Raw genomic sequence first — 19,494 nt, 5'->3', positions numbered from 1 at the left:
GCTTTTTGAAATTTAACTTCTTGAATTCTTTATATATTTTGGATATTGGCCCTCTAACAGATGTAGCGTTAGTGAAGATGTCCTATTGGCAGTGTCCTTTAACTTACAGAAGCTTTTAAATTTCGTAAGATTCCACCTGTCGTTTTTGATATTAGAGTCTGAGCCATTGGTGTTCTTTTCAGGAAATTTTCCCCTGTGTTACTGAGTTCAAGGCTATTTTCCATTTTCTATTCTATTGGATTCAGTGTATCTGGTTTTATGTTGAAGTCCCTGATCCATTAGGACTTGTGGTTTGTATAAGATGATAAATAAGATAAGATGTACAAATATGGATCAGTTTGCATTCAGGTACAGGCAGAACTCCAATTAGGCAAGCACCACTTGTTGAAGATGCTTCCTATTTTCCCACTGTATGTCTTCGGGTTCTTTGTCAAAGATCAAGTATGTACAGCAGTGTAAGTATATTTCAAGACCTTCATTTGTATTTGATTTATCAACAGGTCTGTGTCAATGCCAATACCATGAGGTTTTATCACTATTGATCTATAGTACAGTGATGTCGGGGATGATGATTTCCCCAGAAGTTCTTTTATAGTTGAGATAACTTTTGGGTACCTTAAGTTTATTGATTTGCCATATTAAGTTGAAAATATTTCTTTTCATGTTTGTTAAGAATTTTGCTGGAATTTTGATATGGATTACTTTGAATCTGTAGATTGCTGTTGGTTTTGTTCACCACGTTAATCCTTCCTATCCATGAGCCCAGTAGATCTTTCCTTCTTCTGAGATCTTCTTCAGTTTCTTTCTTCAGGGACATGTAGTTCTTGTCATATAGATCTTTCATATTTTCATATTAAATATTTTTATAATGTTTACTTTTTACAGTCCAATCATTAACCCCTTCCTGGTTTGCTCTCCCACAGTTCCTCATGCCAGTCCTCCCCTTATCTCTAAGAGGATATTCCCCAAAAACCTTGCAAGGCCTCCCAACTCCCTGGAGCCTCAAGTCTCTCAAAGTTTAGGCTCATCTTCTCCCACTGAGGCCATGTTAAGATGATGGCCATTTTTTTAATTAGGTATTTTCCTCGTTTACATTTCCAGTGCTATCCCAAAAGTCCCCCATACCCACCCCCCCAATCCCCTAACTACCCACTCCCTCTTTTTGGCCCTGGTGTTCCCCTGTACTGGGGTATATAAAGTTTGCAAATCCAAAGGGCCTTTCTTTCCAGTGATGGCTGACTAGGCCATCTTTTGATACAGAAGCAGCTAGAGACAAGAGCTCCGGGGTACTGGTTAGTTCACGTTGTTGTTTCACATATAGGGTTGCAGTTCCCTTTAGCTCCTTGGGTACTTTCTCTAGCTCCTCCATTGTAGGCTGTGACCCATCCAATAGCTGACTGTGAGCATCCACTTCTGTGTTTGCTAGGCCCCGGCATAGTCTCACAAGATACAGCTATATCTGGGTCCTTACAGCAAAATCTTGCTAGTGTATGCAATGGTGTCAGCGTTTGGAAGCTGATTATGGGATGGATCCCTGGATATGGCAATCACTAGATGGTCCATCCTTTAGTCATAGCTCCAAATTTTGTCTCTGTAACTCCCATGGGTGTTTTGTTCCCATTTCTAGGAAGGGGCAAAGTGTCCACACTTTGTTCTTCATTCTTCATGAGTTTCATGTGTTTAGCAAATTGTATCTTATATCTTGGGTATCCTAAGTTTCTGGGCTAATATCCACTTATCAGTGAGTACATATTGTGCGAGTTCCTTTGTGATTGGGTTACCTCACTCTGGATGATGCCATACAGGTCTATCCATTTGCGTAGGAATTTCATAAATTCATTCTTTTTAATAGCTGAGTAGTACCCCATTGTGTAAATGTACCACATTTTTTGTATCCATTCCTCTGTTGAGGGGCGTCTGGGTTATTTCCAGCTTCTGACTATTATAAGTAAGGCTGCTATGAACATAGTGGAGCATATGTCCTTCTTACTGGTTGGGACATCTTCTGGATATATGCCCAGGAGAGGTATTGCTGGATCCTCCAGTAGTATTATGTCCAATTTTCTGAGGAAACGCCAGACTGATATCCAGAGTGGTTGTACAAGCTTGTAATCCCACCAACAATTGAGAAGTGTTCCTCTTTCTCCACGTCCTCGCCAGCATCTGCTGTCACCTGAATTTTTGATCTTAGCCATTCTGACTGGTGTGAGGTGGAATCTCAGGGTTGTTTTGATTTGCATTTCCCTGATGATTAAGGATTTTGAACATTTTCTCAGGTGCTTCTCTGCCATTCGATATTTCTCAGGTGAGAATTCTTTGTTCAGCTCTGAGCCCCACTACTTAATGGGGATATTTAATTTTATGCTGGCTGTTGGTTTCCATATAATTGCAATGTGTGTGCAATGAATTCCTAATCTCTGTATGACTTATAACAGGAAAAGGTGTTGCATATTTTCAAAGGGTTTTAAGGCATCTAAAAATATGAGCATATATTATTTTGGAGTTAATTTATATAGTAGATTGTGTTGATGGATTTTTGTATACTGAACCACCCCTTCCTTCCTGGGATGAGGCCTACTTGATCACAGTGAATGACATTTTTTATTGCGTTCTTAAATTTGTTCTGAGAGTATTTTATTGAGTAGTTTTGCATTGCTATTCCTAAGCAAATTTGGTCTGAAGTTTTCTAGTTTGTTGGATCTTTGTATCATTTAGGTATCAGAGTAACTGTGGCTTCATGCAATGAATTAGGTAGTGGTCTTTCTGTTTCTGTTTTGTGGAAGAGTTTGATGAGCATTGGTATTAGTTCTTTTTTGAAGGTCTGGTAGAATTCTGCCATAAAACCATCTGGTCCTGGGATTTCTTTAGATGACAGGCTTTGAATTTCTTCTTTTGTTTCCTCAGGTGTTATGGAACTCTTTAGATATTTTATCTCATGTTGATTAACACTGGTAGGTTGTGTCAGTCTAGAAAATGATCCCATTTCATTTTGATTTTCCAGTTTTGCTGCATATCGGCTTTAGAAGCAAGATCTCATGATTTATTGAAATTTCTCAGTTTCTGTAATGGCTCCTCTTTATATTTTTCTTAACTTTGATACTGTATCTGTGCTCTTTAGTCAGTTTTGTCAAAAGGTGTACTTATCTGTGAATTTTCTCCCAGAACCATGTCCCAGTTATGTTGATTCTTTGTATCATTCCCTTACTTTCTTTTTTTTTTATTACGAATTTTCCTCAATGACATTTCCAATGCTATCCCAAAAGTCCCCCATACCCTCCCCCCCACTTCCCTACCCACACATTCTCATTTTTTTTTTTTTTGGCACTGGCGTTCCCTGTACTTTCTTATTGTTTGATTCCAGCCCTGAGGTTGGCCATTTTCTTCCCTTTACTGCTCTTAGTTGTGTTTGCTTTTTTCATAAATATAGGTAAAAAGAGAATTAAATAAACCATACTCTGAAACATACAAAGACAAACATACACAGGAATAGAGAGAGAAGACGACAGACAAACAGACGACAGATAGAGACAGAGGCTGAGAATCTAAAATTGTGTCCATTAAGCCAACAGTTAATGACCTGACCATAGTGCTTACACAACAGGATGTTTCTTATATTCAGTGTTGAACAATCTTTAAATAACCCATTAGGTGGAACAACAATATGAACTAACAAGTACTCCCAGAGCTAGTGTCTCTAGCTGCATTTGTAGCAGAAGATGGCCTAGTCGGCCATCTTTGGGAAGACAGGCCCCTTGGTCTTGCATACTTTATTTGCCCCAATACAGGGGATTGCTAGGACCAAGAAGTGGAAGTGGGTGAGTAGGGAAGCAGGGCATGGGCAGTGTATAGGGAACTTTCAGGATAGCATTTGAAATGTAAATAAAGAAAATATCTAATAAAAAATTTAAAAAAATAAAAAAAAATTCTCAATAAAATCCTCACAAACCAAATCCAAGAACATATCAAAATGATGATGCATCGTGATCAAGTAGGCTTCATCCCAGGGATACAGGGATGGTTTTATATAAAGAAATCCATCAATAAAATCCACTATCTAAACAAAGTCAAGGACAAAAACCACATGAACATCTTGTTAGATGCTGAGAAAGCATTTGACAAAATCCAACACCCATCCATGATAAAAGTCTTGGAAAGTTCAGGAATTCAAGGACCATACCTAAAAATAATTGAAGCAATATTCAGCAAACCAGTAGTCAAAATAAAACTAAATGGATTGAAACTTGAAGCAATTCCACTAAAATCAGGGACTAGACTAGGCTGCCCACTTCCTTCCTACCTATTCATTATAGTAGTGACAGTCCTAATCAGAGCAATTAGACAACAGAAGGGCATCAAAGTGATACATATTGAAAAGAAGAAGTCAAAATATCACTATGGCAGATGATATGATACCATATATTAGTGACCCTAAATATTCCACCAGAGAACCCCTTAACCTGATAAACAGCTTCAGTGCAGTAGCTGGATATAAAATTAATTCAAACAAATCAATGGCCTTTCTCTACACAAAGGATAACCAGGCTGAGAAAGAAATTTTGGAAACAACACCCTTCACAATAGTCACAAATTATATAAAATACCTTGGTGTGGATCTAAATAAGGAAGTGAAATATCTGTATGATAAGAACTTCAAGTCTTAATAGAAAGAAATCATAAAAGATCTCAGAACATCACAAGATCTCCCTTTCTCAGGGATTGGAATGATCAATATAGTAAAAATGGCTATCTTGCCAAAAGCAATGTACAGATTCAATGCAATCCCCATCAAAATCCCAACTCAATTCTTCACAGAGTTAGAAAGGTCAACTTTCAAATTCATCTGGAATAACAAAAAACCTAGGATAAAAAAATATTCTCAAAAATAAAAGAACCTCTGGTGGAATCACCATGCCTGATCCCAAGCTGTCCTTCAGAGCAACTATGGTAAAAAGTGCATGGTACTGGTAGAGCAACAGACAGGTAGATCAGTGGAATTGAACTGAAAACCCAGAAATGGACACACACATCTATGGTCACTTGATCTTTGTCAAAGGAGCTAAAACCATCCAATGGAAAAAGACAGTATTTTCAATGAATGGTGGTGGCTTAACTGGCGGTTATCATGTAGCAGAATGTGAATTGAGCCATTCTTACCTCCTTGCACAAAGCTCAAGTCTAAGTGGATCAAGGAACTCCACCTAAAACCAGAGACAGAAAAATTTAAAGAGGACAAAATGGGAGGAAAACCTTGAAGATATGGGTGCAGGGGAAAAAATTCCTGAACAGAAGAATACGTATGCCTGGGCAGTAAGATGGAAAATTGACAAATGAGATCTCATAAAAGTGCAAAGCTTCTATAAGGGAAAAGGCACTGTTAATAAGACAAAAAGGCCACCATCAGATTGGGATAGGATTTTTACCAATCCTAAACCCGATAGAATTATCCAATATCCAATATATACAAAGAACTCAAGAAGCTGAACTACAGAAAAATCAAATAACCCCATTTAAATATGGGGCAGAGAGCTAAACAAAGAATTCTCTACTGAGTAATACTGATTGCCTGAGAAGCACCTGAAAAAATGTTCAACATCCTTAATCATCAGGGAAATGTAAATCAAGACAACCCTGAGATTCTACCTCACACTAATCAGAATGGCTAATATCAAAAATTCAGGTGACAGCAGATGTAGGCAAGAATGTGGAGAAAGAGGAACACTCCTCCATTGCTGGTGGGATTGTAAGTTTGTACAACCAATCTGGAAATCAGTCTGCTGGTTCCTCAGAAAATTGGATAAAGTACTACCTGAAGATCCAGCAATACCTCTTCTGGGCATGTACCCAGATGATTTTCCAACTGGTCATAAGGACACATGCTCCACTTGTTCCTAGCAGCCTTATTTATAATAGACAGGAGCTGGAACCAATCCAGATGTCCCTCAACAGAGGAATGGATACAGAAAATGTGGTACATTTACACAGTGGAGTACTACTCAGCTATTAAAAACAACGAATTTAGGAAATTCTTTAGCAAATGGATGGGTCCGGAGGATATCATCCTGTGTGAGGTAACCCAATCACAAAAGAACTCACATAATATGCACTCACTGTTAAGTGGATATTAGCCTAGAAACTTAGACCACCTAAGATACAATTCGCAAAACACATGAAACTCAAGAAGAAGGAAGAATAAATGGTGGATACTTTGTTCCTTCTTAGGATGGGGAACAAAATACAAATGGAAGGAGTTACATAGACAAAGTTCATAGCTGAGATGAAAGGAAGGACCATGCAGAGGCTGCCCCGTCCTGGGGATCAATCTGATAAACAACCACAAAATCTAGTCACTATTGCATATTCCAGCAAGATTTTGCTGACAAGACCCTGATATAGAGATCTCTTGTGATGCTATGCCAGTGCCTGGGAAATACAGAAGTGGATGCTCACAGTCATCTATTGGATAGAACACAGGGCCCCCAATGAAGGAGCTAGAGAAAGTACCCAAGGAGCTAAAGGGTCTGCAAAGCTATAGGCCAAACAACAATATGAACTCACCAGTAGCCCCCAGAGCTTGTGTCTCTAGTTGGGGATGTAGCAGAGGATGGACTAATTGAGCATCAATGGGAGAATAGGCCCTTGGTATTGAGAAGATTATATGTCCCAAGACATGGGGGGGGGGGTTCCAGGACCAGGAAGTGGTAGTGGATAAGTTGGAGAGCAGGGTGGGGGGAGGGTATAGGGGACTAGGATATAGGGGACTTTAGGGATGGCATTTGAAACGTAAATTAAGAAAATTTCTAATAAAAGAGGGTCCTGGCTCTTCAGAGACAAGCAGGTCTCCAAAGAGTGTATTTGAAGGCTTAGTCACCAAAAAGGATGGAGAGTGGAAGTGTGCTGTTTATTCTCTACAAAAAGAGAGCTCTTTCCAAAAATGTGTGGCTTGTGAAGCCTCCAAGCCAACTCATAAGCCACATGAAGTTCCTTCAGCTTTCACAGAGGGCTAAAAGTCACAGTCAAGTGAATCTGCAGGAAGTCAAGTGGAACAGAATTCAAAACTAACTTTCCAGAAAAGAACTTTAAAGTTGTCCTTTCAGAGCAAATTTAAATTTGGGCATGTGGATCCAGAAAAAAACACCTTCCTTTGCCTTTTAGGGTGGCTCAAATACAGAATTTAAGTCAATCAAGGGTTGATATATTGTAGAGATCAGGAAATCAAGGCCCATTCCTAAACATCCTTGAATCAAATTACTGCAAACAAACATCCAATATCAGATTAAATGTAGTGATACTTGAAGCAATCACTTAAATCAGGGACAAGACAATGATGCACACTCTCCCCATATATATTCAATATAGTACTCAAAGTTCTAACTAGAGCATTTAGACAATAAAAAGGTATCAAGGGGATGGCAAAGAAGAATTAAAGTTATCACTGATTGCAGATGATATGAGTGTCCATGAGTGACCCAAAAATACTAACAGAGAACTTCTACATCTGATAAACAGCAAAGTGACTGAATGTGAAATTAACTCAAATAAATCATTAGCTTTCTTTATACCAGTGATTAAACAGGCTGAGAAAGACATTGGGAAACATCATTCTTCACACTAGTCACAAATAATATAAAATCTTACGGTAAGTCTAACCAAACAAATGAAAGATCTATATGACAATGACATCAAGTCTCTCAAGAAAGAAATCAAGAAAGATATCAGATTATGGAGAGACTTCCCATGCTCATGCACTGGCAGAATTAATATAGTAAAACTGGCCATCCTACTAAAAGCAATCTGCAGATTCAATGCAATCCCCCAAAAAATCCTGACATAATTCTTCAAAAACATGTAAAGAGAAATTCTCAAATTCATCTGGAAAGACAAAAAACTAAGAATAGCAAAACTAATTCTTTTTTTGTTTGTTTGTTTGTTTGTTTTTTCAAGACAGGGTTTATCTGTGTAGCAGTGGCTGTCCTGGAACTAACTCTGTAGACCAGGCTGGCCGCAAACTTAGAAATCTGCCTGCCTCTGCCTCCTAAGTGCTGATATTAAAAGCGATTGCCACCAAGTCCGGCTACAAACACAATTCTTAGAAATTAAAGAAAGCCTGGCATGGTGGCACACTCCTTTAATCCCAGCAATCTGGAGGCAGACGCAGGCTAATTTCTGAGTTCGTGGTCAGCCTGGTCTACAAAGTGAGTTCCAGGATAGTCAGACATAGAGAGATACCCAGTCTCAGAAAACAAACAAACAAACAAACAAACAAACAGAAATTAAAGAACTTCTGGGGGAATCTGCACCCTTGACCTCAAGCTAGACTACACTGAAATAATGATAAAAACAACTGTATGGTGTTGGGACAGAGATAGGCATGTTGAAAATGAAATAGAATTGAAGATGTAGAAATAAAACCACACACATATGGACACTTGATTTTTGAGAAAGGAACCAAAAATATACAATGGAAAAAAGAAAGCACCTTCTAAAAATGGTCCTAGTGTAACTGGCAGTCTGTACACTTAAAAATGTATATGGAGACAATTTATACACAGTATACAACGCTCAAGTCCAAGTGGATGAAGGACCTAAATATAAACCCAGACACATGAAATCTAATAGAAAAGAAAGTGAGAAAGAGCCTTGAACTCATTAAAACAGGAGAAAATTGACACAGGCCTGCAGGGTCAGAGGATCCAAAGACTGGGAAGACCTTTGAGAGTCATTCGTGGACAATATATGTAAGCCCTGGTGTCAAGGAATTTTAATCCAACAATATGGGGGCTCTCTCTGAGCAGATTCAAAGACCTTCTATGTCCATGTGATTTGTCTGGAACATAGACTTGCCACACACATTAATCATTCTGGCTGGAACTCTTGAGTTTTGTTCAGCTTTTTAACTTCTTTCTTTGGAGTATCCTGGTTCGGCAGCACACCAGGCAGGGAGGATGAATCACAGGTGATTTTAACACCATGCTTCTTTCCTTGGGATATGTGGAAGCTGATGCACAGCAGGTGGGAAAGTATGATACAAAGTTCAGAATGGGTAGGTCAGCATGACTATGTGGCATTCCTAAATTTAAAGATTGGCTGTTGGGCTCCTGAGATCAGATGGAGAAGATGAACTATTGAAAAGAAGAAAGACTCCTCTGTTTCGTGCTAAGGTTAGTAAAGCTGTCTGGTCATAGTAGACCACAACTTTTCTAAGGTGGGAAGTACAACACTTTAGCACAGACATTTAATTACAAAAAAATGACATTAAATTGAGGGGCAGAGAAAGTGATGAATTAGAGAAAATTTAAACAGAATGAGTCAGAGATAGGATGCATCAAACACTCAGGAGAACAACTACTTGAGAACATAGCAGAGAGAGGCAGTTGAGTGAGTTGAGTTAATTGAGAGTCAGTGCTCTGAGTGCAGGTCAGGTCAGTGGAGTTGAGTTTTTTCTGTCTGTGAGTTCATTCAGTGCATGTCAGCACAGGCACTTGAAGCCAGAGAATAAGAAAGAGGCAGAAGACTAGCACTAATTTAAAGAGTTAGTTTGGAGCTAAGCAGAGAAATTCAATGAGAAGCTAACAGAAGGTAGATTAAATAGGACAGATTGCAAAGAAAATTAAACCAAACATTCGAATTGAACCAGGAAAACAGGGTTCAGAAAGAGCTTTTTTTTTTTCTTTTTTTAAAATTACGTATTTTCCTCAATTACATTTCCAATGCTATCCCAAAAGTCACCCCCCCACTCCCCGAACCACCTGTTCCCATTTTTTGGCCCTGGCGTTCCCCTGTACTGGGGCATATAAAGTTTGCAAGTCCAATGGGCATCTCTTTCCAGTGGTGGACGACTAGGCCATCTTTTGATACATATGCAGCTAGAGTCAAGAGCTCCGTGGTACTAGTTAGTTCATATTTTTGCACGTACAGGGTTGCAGATCTCTTTAGCTCCTTGGATACTTTCTCTAGCTCCTCCATTGGGGGCCCTGTGATCCATCCAATAGTTGACTGTGAGCATCCACTTCTGTGTTTGCTAGGCCCCGGCCTAGTCTCACAAGAGACAGCTACAAGAGATGGTCCTTGCAACAAATGCTTGCTAGTGTATGCAATGGTGTCATCGTTTGGAGACTAATTATGGGATGGATCCCTGGATATGGCAGTCTCTAGATGGTTCATTTTTTTGTCTCAGCTCCAAACTTTTTCTCTGTAACTCCTTCCATGGGTGATTGTTTCCAATTCTAAGAAGGGGCAAAGTGTCCACACTTTGGTCTTCATTCTTCTTCAGTTTCATGTGTTTTGCAAATTGTACCTTATATCTCGCTATACTAAGTTTCCGGGCTAATCTCCACATATCAGAGAGTACATATCATTTGAGTTCTTTTGTGATTGTGTTACCTCATTCAGGATGATGCCCCCCAGGTCCAACCATTTGCCTAGGAATTTTTACAAATTCATTCTTTTAAATAACTGAGTAGTACTCCATTGTGTAAATGTACCACATTTTTTGTATCAATTCCTCTGTTGAGGGACATCTGGGTTCTTTCAAGCTACTGGCTATTATAAATATGGCTGCTATGAACATAGAGGAGCATGTGTTCTTCTTACTGTTTGGGACATCTTCTGGATATATGCCCAGGAGAGGTATTGCTGGATCCTCCAGTAGTACTATGTCCAATTTTCTGAAGAACCTCCAGACTGATTTCCAGAGTGGTTGTCCAAGCTTGAAATCCCACCAACAATGGAGGAGTGTTCCTCTTTCTCCACATCCTCGCCAGCATCTGCTGTCACCCGAATTTTTAATCATCGCCATTCTGACTGGTGTGAGATGGAATCTCAGGGTTTTGCTTTGCATTTCCCTGATGATTAAGGATGTTGAACATTTTTTTCAGGTGCTTTTCAGCCATTCAGCATTCCTCGGGTGAGAATTCTTTGTTTAGCTCTGAGCCCCATCTTTTAAGGGGGTTATTTGATTTTGTGGAGTCCACCCTCTTGAGTTCTTTATATATATTGAATATTAGTCCCCTATCTGATTTAAGATAGGTAAAGATCCTTTCCCAATCTGTTTGTGGCCTTTTTGTCTTATTGAAGGTGTCTTTTGCCTTGCAGAAGCTTTGCAGTTTCATGAGGTCCCATTTGTCAATCCTCGTTCTTACAGCACAAGACATTGCTGTTGTATTCAGGAATTTTTCCCCTGAGCCCATATCTTCGAGGCTTTTATGTGAGTTATTCAGCACAAAGACTCCAAGATGACAGTTACATCAAAGGAAATAAGAGATACATTTATATCCTGGTCATTGTCGTAGTGGTCAAACACAGAGAGGGTTGATTCAAGCAAGGCATAATAACTTCCTGGTTATCTGGTGAGTTTGTCTTGTGAATAATGTTTGTGTATGATGTGTAGGATTGGAGGGGTTACATTCATGAAAGAGAGAAGGCCCTTGTGGAGGAGATCCTTTGGTAGCATTCAGGAGATGGTTTGTGTGTGTTTGGAGGTAGAGGTTTGTCAAAGGCCCAGCTTGATGGGTGTAGGGCCTTGAGAAAATACAGGAGAAGTTTGCAAGTTTTCAACATACAAAGATCCATAGGTGTTCAAGAATCATAGAGGACATGGGAAAAATGCTGCTCAGACATCAGGATGCTGGTTCAGTTACTACTATGCTTTGTGGACTTTTCATCAGATCAACATGAGGCATTAGCCTCATATTATATAAGTAGTCTAGAGGAATTGATGTGGAGGCCTGAGTATAGAAACTAGGGACTGTGGGGTCTTCTCTTATCTATTTCAATTTCCATGTTCTCCTGTGCATACTGGTCTCCCAATGGGAATTAATTTCCATGCAATGCTAAATCTGAAGTTCTCTCAGGCTTCCGTTTGCCACCTGATCCACAAATAATCAGAGCACACTCTATAACTCCAAGTAACAAATCCTTTAGGTCTCCAGGGAACCCAGACTGTGAAGCTTCTCAGGTTGCTTCAGGTCTACCAAGCCAACAACTTCTCCTGTCTTCCCAAGTGTCTCTGGTTTCACAAGTTTCTTCCGAAGATTCAAGGAGGCAGAGGATAGACCTCACTGTATGCATTAGGAAAAATGGTAGTCCTGGAAGAATATTTTGATATGCTCAAGTATCCTTGCAAGGAACAACCAACGTCACTGGCTCAAAGCTTGGATTGATTGACCACAAGATCAAGTTATGGCCTGTCTTATCTCACCCTCCTTTAGTAAAATAGACATTCCCCATCATTTCCTTTGCCTGAGGTCTTGCAGTGCAGAAATCTGGTACAATTGGGATGCATAGACACTGGTTCCACAAAGTGTCTGGGAGGCATAGACATCAGGGCACACCTCCAAATTTCTGACTCTTACAAGACACATTCTTGCACTGTGGCTTTCATGTCCAGGTCGTTCTGCTTCCTTGTTTCTTGGGTCTAGGAGCCTTCGTGTTATGCAATGTGTTTTGTAAGGTTAAGTACAGTTTCCAAAGACTGAACTACCTGTTTCCTCTGCCAGTGCAGTTTCTGCACACCCAATGTATTTGGAAGTCATCTATCCTCTGATAATCTGTCAACTGATTACCTCTTCAGACTAGGAATCAAACGTCCCCCATTGATCAAATCTTGAGAAAGTACTGCTTCAGGAAGAGCCATTTAGGGGGCAACCACACAGGCAGAAGGGTAGGGAACTGTCTGCAATGCAAGGCCAACTATCTAGTGGCAGTTCTGCATTTCCCAAATATTGTGTCCCCCTTTCTGTGTCAGCCAGTTCAGTTTTGATGTTTGAGAGACCACTGGGGTATCAGCACTCCTCCTCGGCACAGTTATTCAACTCTTGCCCCAAACTAAGAATCCACCTTCTCCATGTGTCAGAAACCAGCAGCTGTGAGCCCTCTTTCTGATCTCAGTACTTATAGTAATTCCTCAGACCAGGAATGCATCTTCTCCAACACTGGTCAAGACTGTATGGAGCTCTATCCAAAGAATATAAGATGTAGGGTGCAGAGGCAGCAGAAAAATGAATTGGTTCAGTTTTTTTTTTTTTACCTACATATCTACTGAAGCATGGTCTTATTCTTCATGAACTGCCCCTTAAATATAACAGGGTTGTGTCCCTCCATCATCCTGGCAGGAAATTGTCAAATGTGGAGACATACACTTTAGTATCCCATCACATTTAAGAGTTGTTTACCTGTTGACTTCCTGCCTAGTTTGTTAGATTTTAGGGATGGATTGGTTTGGCATGTAGTTCTTGGTTGTCAGAGAATATTTCGCTGTCACTCTCTCTCAACTGTAAGGATGGAGATGCCATTATCACAGCAATAATATCCTTGCTGCTCTTCATAGTCAGTGGGAGCATATATCATTGACATCCACATGGTTCCTTGAGAAAACATAGAGCAGGAACATGGCCTCCAGCAGGAGGAGAATGATGGAACCAGACAAGGCTCAAAGAGCCAGACAGGACCATTGACATGGAATTAGGTGAAAGTACAGGCCACTCACATCAATATGGTCTTCCAGTAACAGTAGGCCTGCTGACCACAGCATGGCTTAAGAATACAGCATTGACTACTTATATTTATTAGTTATGGCACTTCTTCTTGGAGACCAGCATGGCCTTAACATTCTGTCTTTCTTCTTTCTTTTACTGAGTATGTTGATTCCTAGTGTGTACTAACACACTAGTTTTACTAACACCTATAGTCAATTAATAAGTTGAAGTAATCTTCTATTGTGTTCTTTATACTTTATCTCTAAACCAATAATGTGATTTCTTTTGTTTTTTGTTTGTTTGTTTTGTTTTTGTTTTTGTTTCTTTGGAGACAGGGTTTCTCTGATTAGCTCTGGCTGTTCTGGAACTCACTTTGTAGACCAGGCTGGCCTCGAACTCAGAAATCTGCCTGCCTCTGCCTCCTGAGCGCTGGGAGTAAAGGTGTGTGCCACCACACCTGGCATGTTTTTTTTTAACACAATAATACACATCTCTCATACTTTACACTGTGTGACAACATCAAGAAAATTAAAATCTTGGGTACCAGTTCAGAAAAACCACTTCAGTTCCCAATATTTCTGTTCTTTGTCTCTCCTCTTTCAGGACATCCAGTGCAGCCTCTTCCACACTCTTCTAGACTTATGTGTTCATACATTAACAAATGCACATACTGCTTTCATACACTCAGTTGAGAAGACAGAATGCAGAAGCAGACATTTGTACAGTACAAAGGGTGGAGAATGTTGGTTGTGTTTTACTACACCTTTAATCTCAGCATTCAGGAGACAAAGGCAGGATCTGGATGTGAGAGGATAAGGGGAGGGCAAAAGTGAATCATGATCTGGTATAGGCAGTGTTTTGGGGGAGAGAGGAGAAAACCCTGAGGGCCAGCAGAATGAATGGAGATATGCAAACTCTGAGGGTGGGAGGTGGGGTACCTTGTAGAATGTAAAAAAATACCTTGGAGGTAAGAGACTCTCAGGACTCAAAGGGAGGGATCTTAGTTAAAATCCTCACCAGTGGAGAGAGGGAAGTCATAGAGTCCACCTCCAGTAGAAAGACAGGTCATCCACTGGAGGGATGGTATTGTTATCCCACAGTCAAAATCTCTAACCCAGAATTGTTTCTGTCTAAAAACAAACAAACAAACAAACAAACAAACAAACACAAAAACAAACAAAAAAACTGCAGGGACAAAGGTGGAGAAGGGACTGAGTAAGTGGAGTTCCAGTCACTAGACCATCTTGCGATCCCTGTCAAGAGGAGGCTCCAAGGTCTGACACTATTACTGATGCTATGGAGTCCTTACAGACAGCAGCCCAGCTTGCCTGTCTTCTGAGCAGCCCATCAAGCAGTTGACTGAGACTGATGTAGGTACTTACACCCAGGCATTGGGCAGGTGACATGAACCTTTGTGGTTAAATTAGTGATATGTTCAATAATCAGAGGAGGAGGACAACCCCATAGGATGAGAAGCAGTCTCACCTAACCCAGACCCTGATTTCTCTCAGACACTGAACCACCAATCAGGGAGCATACATGAGCAGGTTCTATGCCCCTGACACTTATACAGCAGAGGACCTCTTAGTCTAGCCTCAGTGGGAGAAGAGAAACCTAACCCAGGAAAGACCCAGGGTGTGGGGAGGCCTGGTATGGAGGGCATCCTCTTGGAGATGTGGGGTGAGGATTGAGGTGAAGAATTGCAGGAGGGGGGACTTGGAAGAAAGCAGTGTTTGGACTGTGAAATAATAAAAGTAGTAAAATATAAAATAAGAAGAAAGAAAGGATTACAAAGGAAAAAAAAAGGCATGAACTTTACCACCAGAGGAGCATCAAAGGTTGTCTGAGAATTAAGGATTTGAATATTGCAAGTAGGTGGAGCCAACGTGTGGGAGGAGCATTGAATTCCAAGTTTGGAGAGATATATAAGGGCAGGTCTTCTGAGTAGAATTAAAACAGCCAGAGTATTTAGCAAGTTACAGCAACCGTCTGGATTCCTTGTGAGTTGGTGCAGTGAATGAAATATTTCAGGTTGCTGTGTGAAGGGGATTTCACGGTGGAGCCTTGGTAACTTTTTGTAGTTTGTATGCGTTTTTGTTTGGTCTCATCTAAAATTTGCCCTGTGCATAGGCAGAAGATTTTAAAAATTAGTAGATTTTTCAAATCTATCTCATACATATGAACACTAAGGAACAGCAAAATGCCCGGATTGGGCAATCTATGAATGAACTTTTAAGAGTCCTCTAGGTGCTCTATTCTTCATTTTAGGCACATGTCTAAGTCCTGGGTTGTATTGAAAGCCCGAAATCAACTGATGGAGTGGCCTGCTTATAGGACGAAGGGACTGTAGGCATTCTCCAATTCATTTTCCTTTAAACATATATGCAGGACTAGAAAAAACTCACAATAGGATATTGAGAGACCTTGAGATCAAAGGGGCTCCAGTTTGGCTAGATCAGGTATAGTGGTGGTATGCACACTCAAAAGTTTAACAGTCAGGATGGTTTTTGGCTGAGCAGGCCCTTCTTCATCTAGAATGTGTAACCATATTGGTTTGTGGACCACACCTTTAATCCCAGGATTTAGGAACCGATGGCATGTGGGTTTTTGTGATCATGAGGCCTCACTTGTCTGTATAGTGAAATCCAGGAAGTCAGGGACATGTACATGGACCTTGCTCCAGTCTAAAAAGAGAAAGAGTGGAGAAATGAAGTGGTGACTGAAGTGAGCAGAAATGTGCATGTCCTCTAGGCAGCAGCATGAGAACAGAACCCTTTCTTGAGATGGTGACTAGAGAGTAAGGACAAATTTTTTTCTGGATGGAGCCCAAGAGGGGAGTAAATCCCAAAGGATGGGACAGTTGTTTGTTACACACCTTGAATCCTAGCCCTGTGTGGGAAGGAACAGGCAGGTGAGTCCCTATGAGTCCTAGCTCAGACTTGTCTTCAGTTTGACTTACACACAGCACAGTTCATACAGAGAAACTCTGTCTCAGAAGAAAAGAAGAGAAGAGAAAAAAAGAAACAAAAGCAAACAAATTATTTATCCGAGCTTTTGTCCCTGCCGGCAAGTACACACTCAGGACAACCAGAATCTTCTGCAGCAAAGCTTTATTGTTTACTTCTCAGGAAGACCCCGACCTGGGAAAATGGCGCTGCTTATAGAGTCGCAGCATGACGTTTCAGCACCTGATGTGGCGTGACAGCTCCTGATTCATTGCTCGCCCATCACCCCATTATTACGCTGTGAGATGGGCAGTGACTAGGCGTGAGTTCACTCTTGCACTTGCGCATAAGGCTTATTTACTAGTTAGGCGCAGTGGAAGGTAGTGCCATCTTATAATGGCTATTGCTCACGGCACACACACACACACACACACACACACACACACACACACGATTGCTCGCAGCACAGCACTCCACATCTCCCCCTTTTTATTTTATTAAAATTTGAGGCTGGTCTAGGCTTCTGCAGTCATGTCCATCTGCTGTGGTTCCTGTCTTAGGTCATTCCTCCAATTTCACAGCCTTTCCTGTCATAGGGTAACCCTATCGCCACCTGGTCCCATGTCTTAGGTTGGTCTGTGCATGAGGAAAGTTGCCCGTCTCTGGATACCACAGTACTGTGTGACAGTAACTGATAAATGTCCTAGGGCGAACTCTATAAAAGAGGCCAGCCAAAAAACTAATTACTAAAACTCAGCGAGGTGTAAGTGCTAATCAATGAGAGTTGAGTCTCTTACATCCCAGTGAAATGTATCCACAAATCCATGGGATGCAATAGCAGAGAATTCAGATGCCATTTAGGTCTTAAGCATGGACAGCCAAATTTCAGGGGAGGCCCCTTGTTCAATGGCTGCAAGTGCTTGAGCAATCACAACTTTGTAATTTGTTTGTTGGATTCTGAGCTTGCAAACTAACCAGAGCATAAACAGAAGTCCACAGCAGAGGACAGCAGCAAATAAAACCACCCCCACCCATTACCTAAAATAAGAAAAAGCAGATGAAATCCAGGAGGAGAGACCCTCTGTTAATGACAGGTCCACTCGTGTCGAGTTGATCCTGAGAACAGCTGCTCTCAGGGCCTCAAGGGTCTCATCGAATCTTTCAGACCAATTTCCTGCAAGATACAAAGAAATCTGCCTAGACAGATTAGCAAACATGGAAATATTGATTTTTCCCAAAGGAGGAAATATGCATGACATCCATTTGCCAGCTCAAAGAACGAGAGCTAATAGTGGAGCAGGACTGATAGCCTAGCCCTTGTAAAGAGTGTGATGACTGAGTTACGGGCCAGGATTTTGGCCACCAGTGAGAAGAAATAATACTTTTGTGTGCTCCTGTATCTAAAATTCCCTCAAATTGTTTCCCTTCTATAACTAACTCCAAGGATGGCCTGGAATCTAAAGGCATTATTAAGTAAGCAGAATCATTTCCAGTAGAACCAATCCCTCTGGCAGCTCGAGGAATTCCAGAGGAAGGAAAACAGCCATGTAGGCTTGGCAAAATTATTAGTTGAGCTATTCTGTCCCCTTGTGATATAGAAAAGACACCTTGAGGACAAGAACAGAGAACCTGAAGTTCCCCTTTATAATCCTGATCTACAACTCCAGGGTGGACAATAAGACCTTGTAGGCTGCAAGAGCCTGCCTCGTATATATCTCTAATTGAACAACAGTCCTTAGCCCAATGATATCCCTTTCCATATTTAGTACACAATCCTGGAGCCGTCCTTTTTATAGGGGCTCTGCAGTCCTTTTTGAAATGTCCTGGTTTGCCACAATTAAAGCAAAGTTTGAGCTCTGCTGAGTCTGAGCGACTCCTCCCATGCAGAATGGCTGCTGCCAATCCAGCATTAGTAAGCGGCCTTCCAAGCTCACGGCAAACCTTTAACAAGTCCTGTAACCCCTTACTCTTTTTAGGTGTGATTGCTGATCTGCATTCCTGCATAGCTTGTTCATAAACCAATTGTTCAATTAAAGGCATAGCTGCCTCCGGGTCTCCAAATATCCTCCCTGCTGCCTCTGTCATTCTGGCATCTAGTGGCGGGTATAAGTTCCTTCTCCTAGAAACCTTCGCTGATTGATCTTTTTTCTTTTCTTTTTCCTTCTTCCTTCCAATCTCACCCCAGGTATTCTTCCCTGAGATTAACTTTTCCTCGGGTTCAAGACCCGTGGAAAGGCCTGTATGCTTAATTGGTGCACCATGTTTCCTCTTTGCTCCTACTCTCTCTCCCCACTTTACCTCTGATAGACTGTCTTGAATTTCGTCCAGAATTCTCTGCCCTGCCTTAACCACTTGTTGACACGTATAAAGGAACAAAAAGGCATATAACACTGGAGAAAGTTCAAGGCCAGACATACCTCGTAAAGCTACAATGTCTTGCAGTTCTGGTTCCACCTCGCTAACAAGGGATCTTCCTTGCGCTGGTGTGATGGTAGTTGCTGGGTTCCTCGGCACCACTTATTGCCCAAGATTTTGTCCCCGCCGGCAAGAACACACTCAGGACAACCAGAATCTTCTGTGGCAAAGCTTTATTGCTTACTTCTCTGGAAGACCCTGAACTGGGAAAATGGCGCTGCTTATATAGCCCGCAGCTTGACGTTTCAGCACCTGATGTGGTGTGACAGCTCCTGATTTGTTGCTCGCCCATCACCCCATTACTACACCGCGAGATGGTCAGTGACTGGAAATGAGTTCACTCTTGCACTTGTGCATAAAACTTATTTACTAGTTAGGCACAGTGGAGGCCAGTGCCATCTTATAATGGTGATTGCTCATGGCATGCACACGATTGCTCACAGCACAACTCTCCACAATTATTGTCTTTCACCTGGCCAGCTTTCCATTAGGTGTTAAGGTGTGGCTACAGATTGGGTGTGGCCACAAGGAGTAAATGGCTGCTGGCTGTGAGAGTATGCAAGGTGGAGCTTGTAGGAGGGTCCTGTATAGGGAGATTCGTTTAAGGCTTTTTGCCTTTATTGAAGTTCAATAATAGGGTGCATCTGTGTTAGGTGTAAGAG

At 41.2% G+C, this 19,494-nt stretch overlaps 1 pseudogene; it reads left to right on the top strand.

Moving 5' to 3' along the window:
* Ranbp2-ps2 (RAN binding protein 2, pseudogene 2) lies at positions 6,812 to 7,195 on the top strand (annotated as a pseudogene).

This window comes from Mus musculus, chromosome 7 (assembly GCF_000001635.26).
Source record: "Mus musculus strain C57BL/6J chromosome 7, GRCm38.p6 C57BL/6J".
NCBI classification, from domain to species: Eukaryota; Metazoa; Chordata; class Mammalia; order Rodentia; family Muridae; genus Mus; species Mus musculus.
The sequence above is the reverse complement of the archived record's forward strand: the minus strand, read 5'-3'. Positions and strand labels throughout refer to the sequence as shown.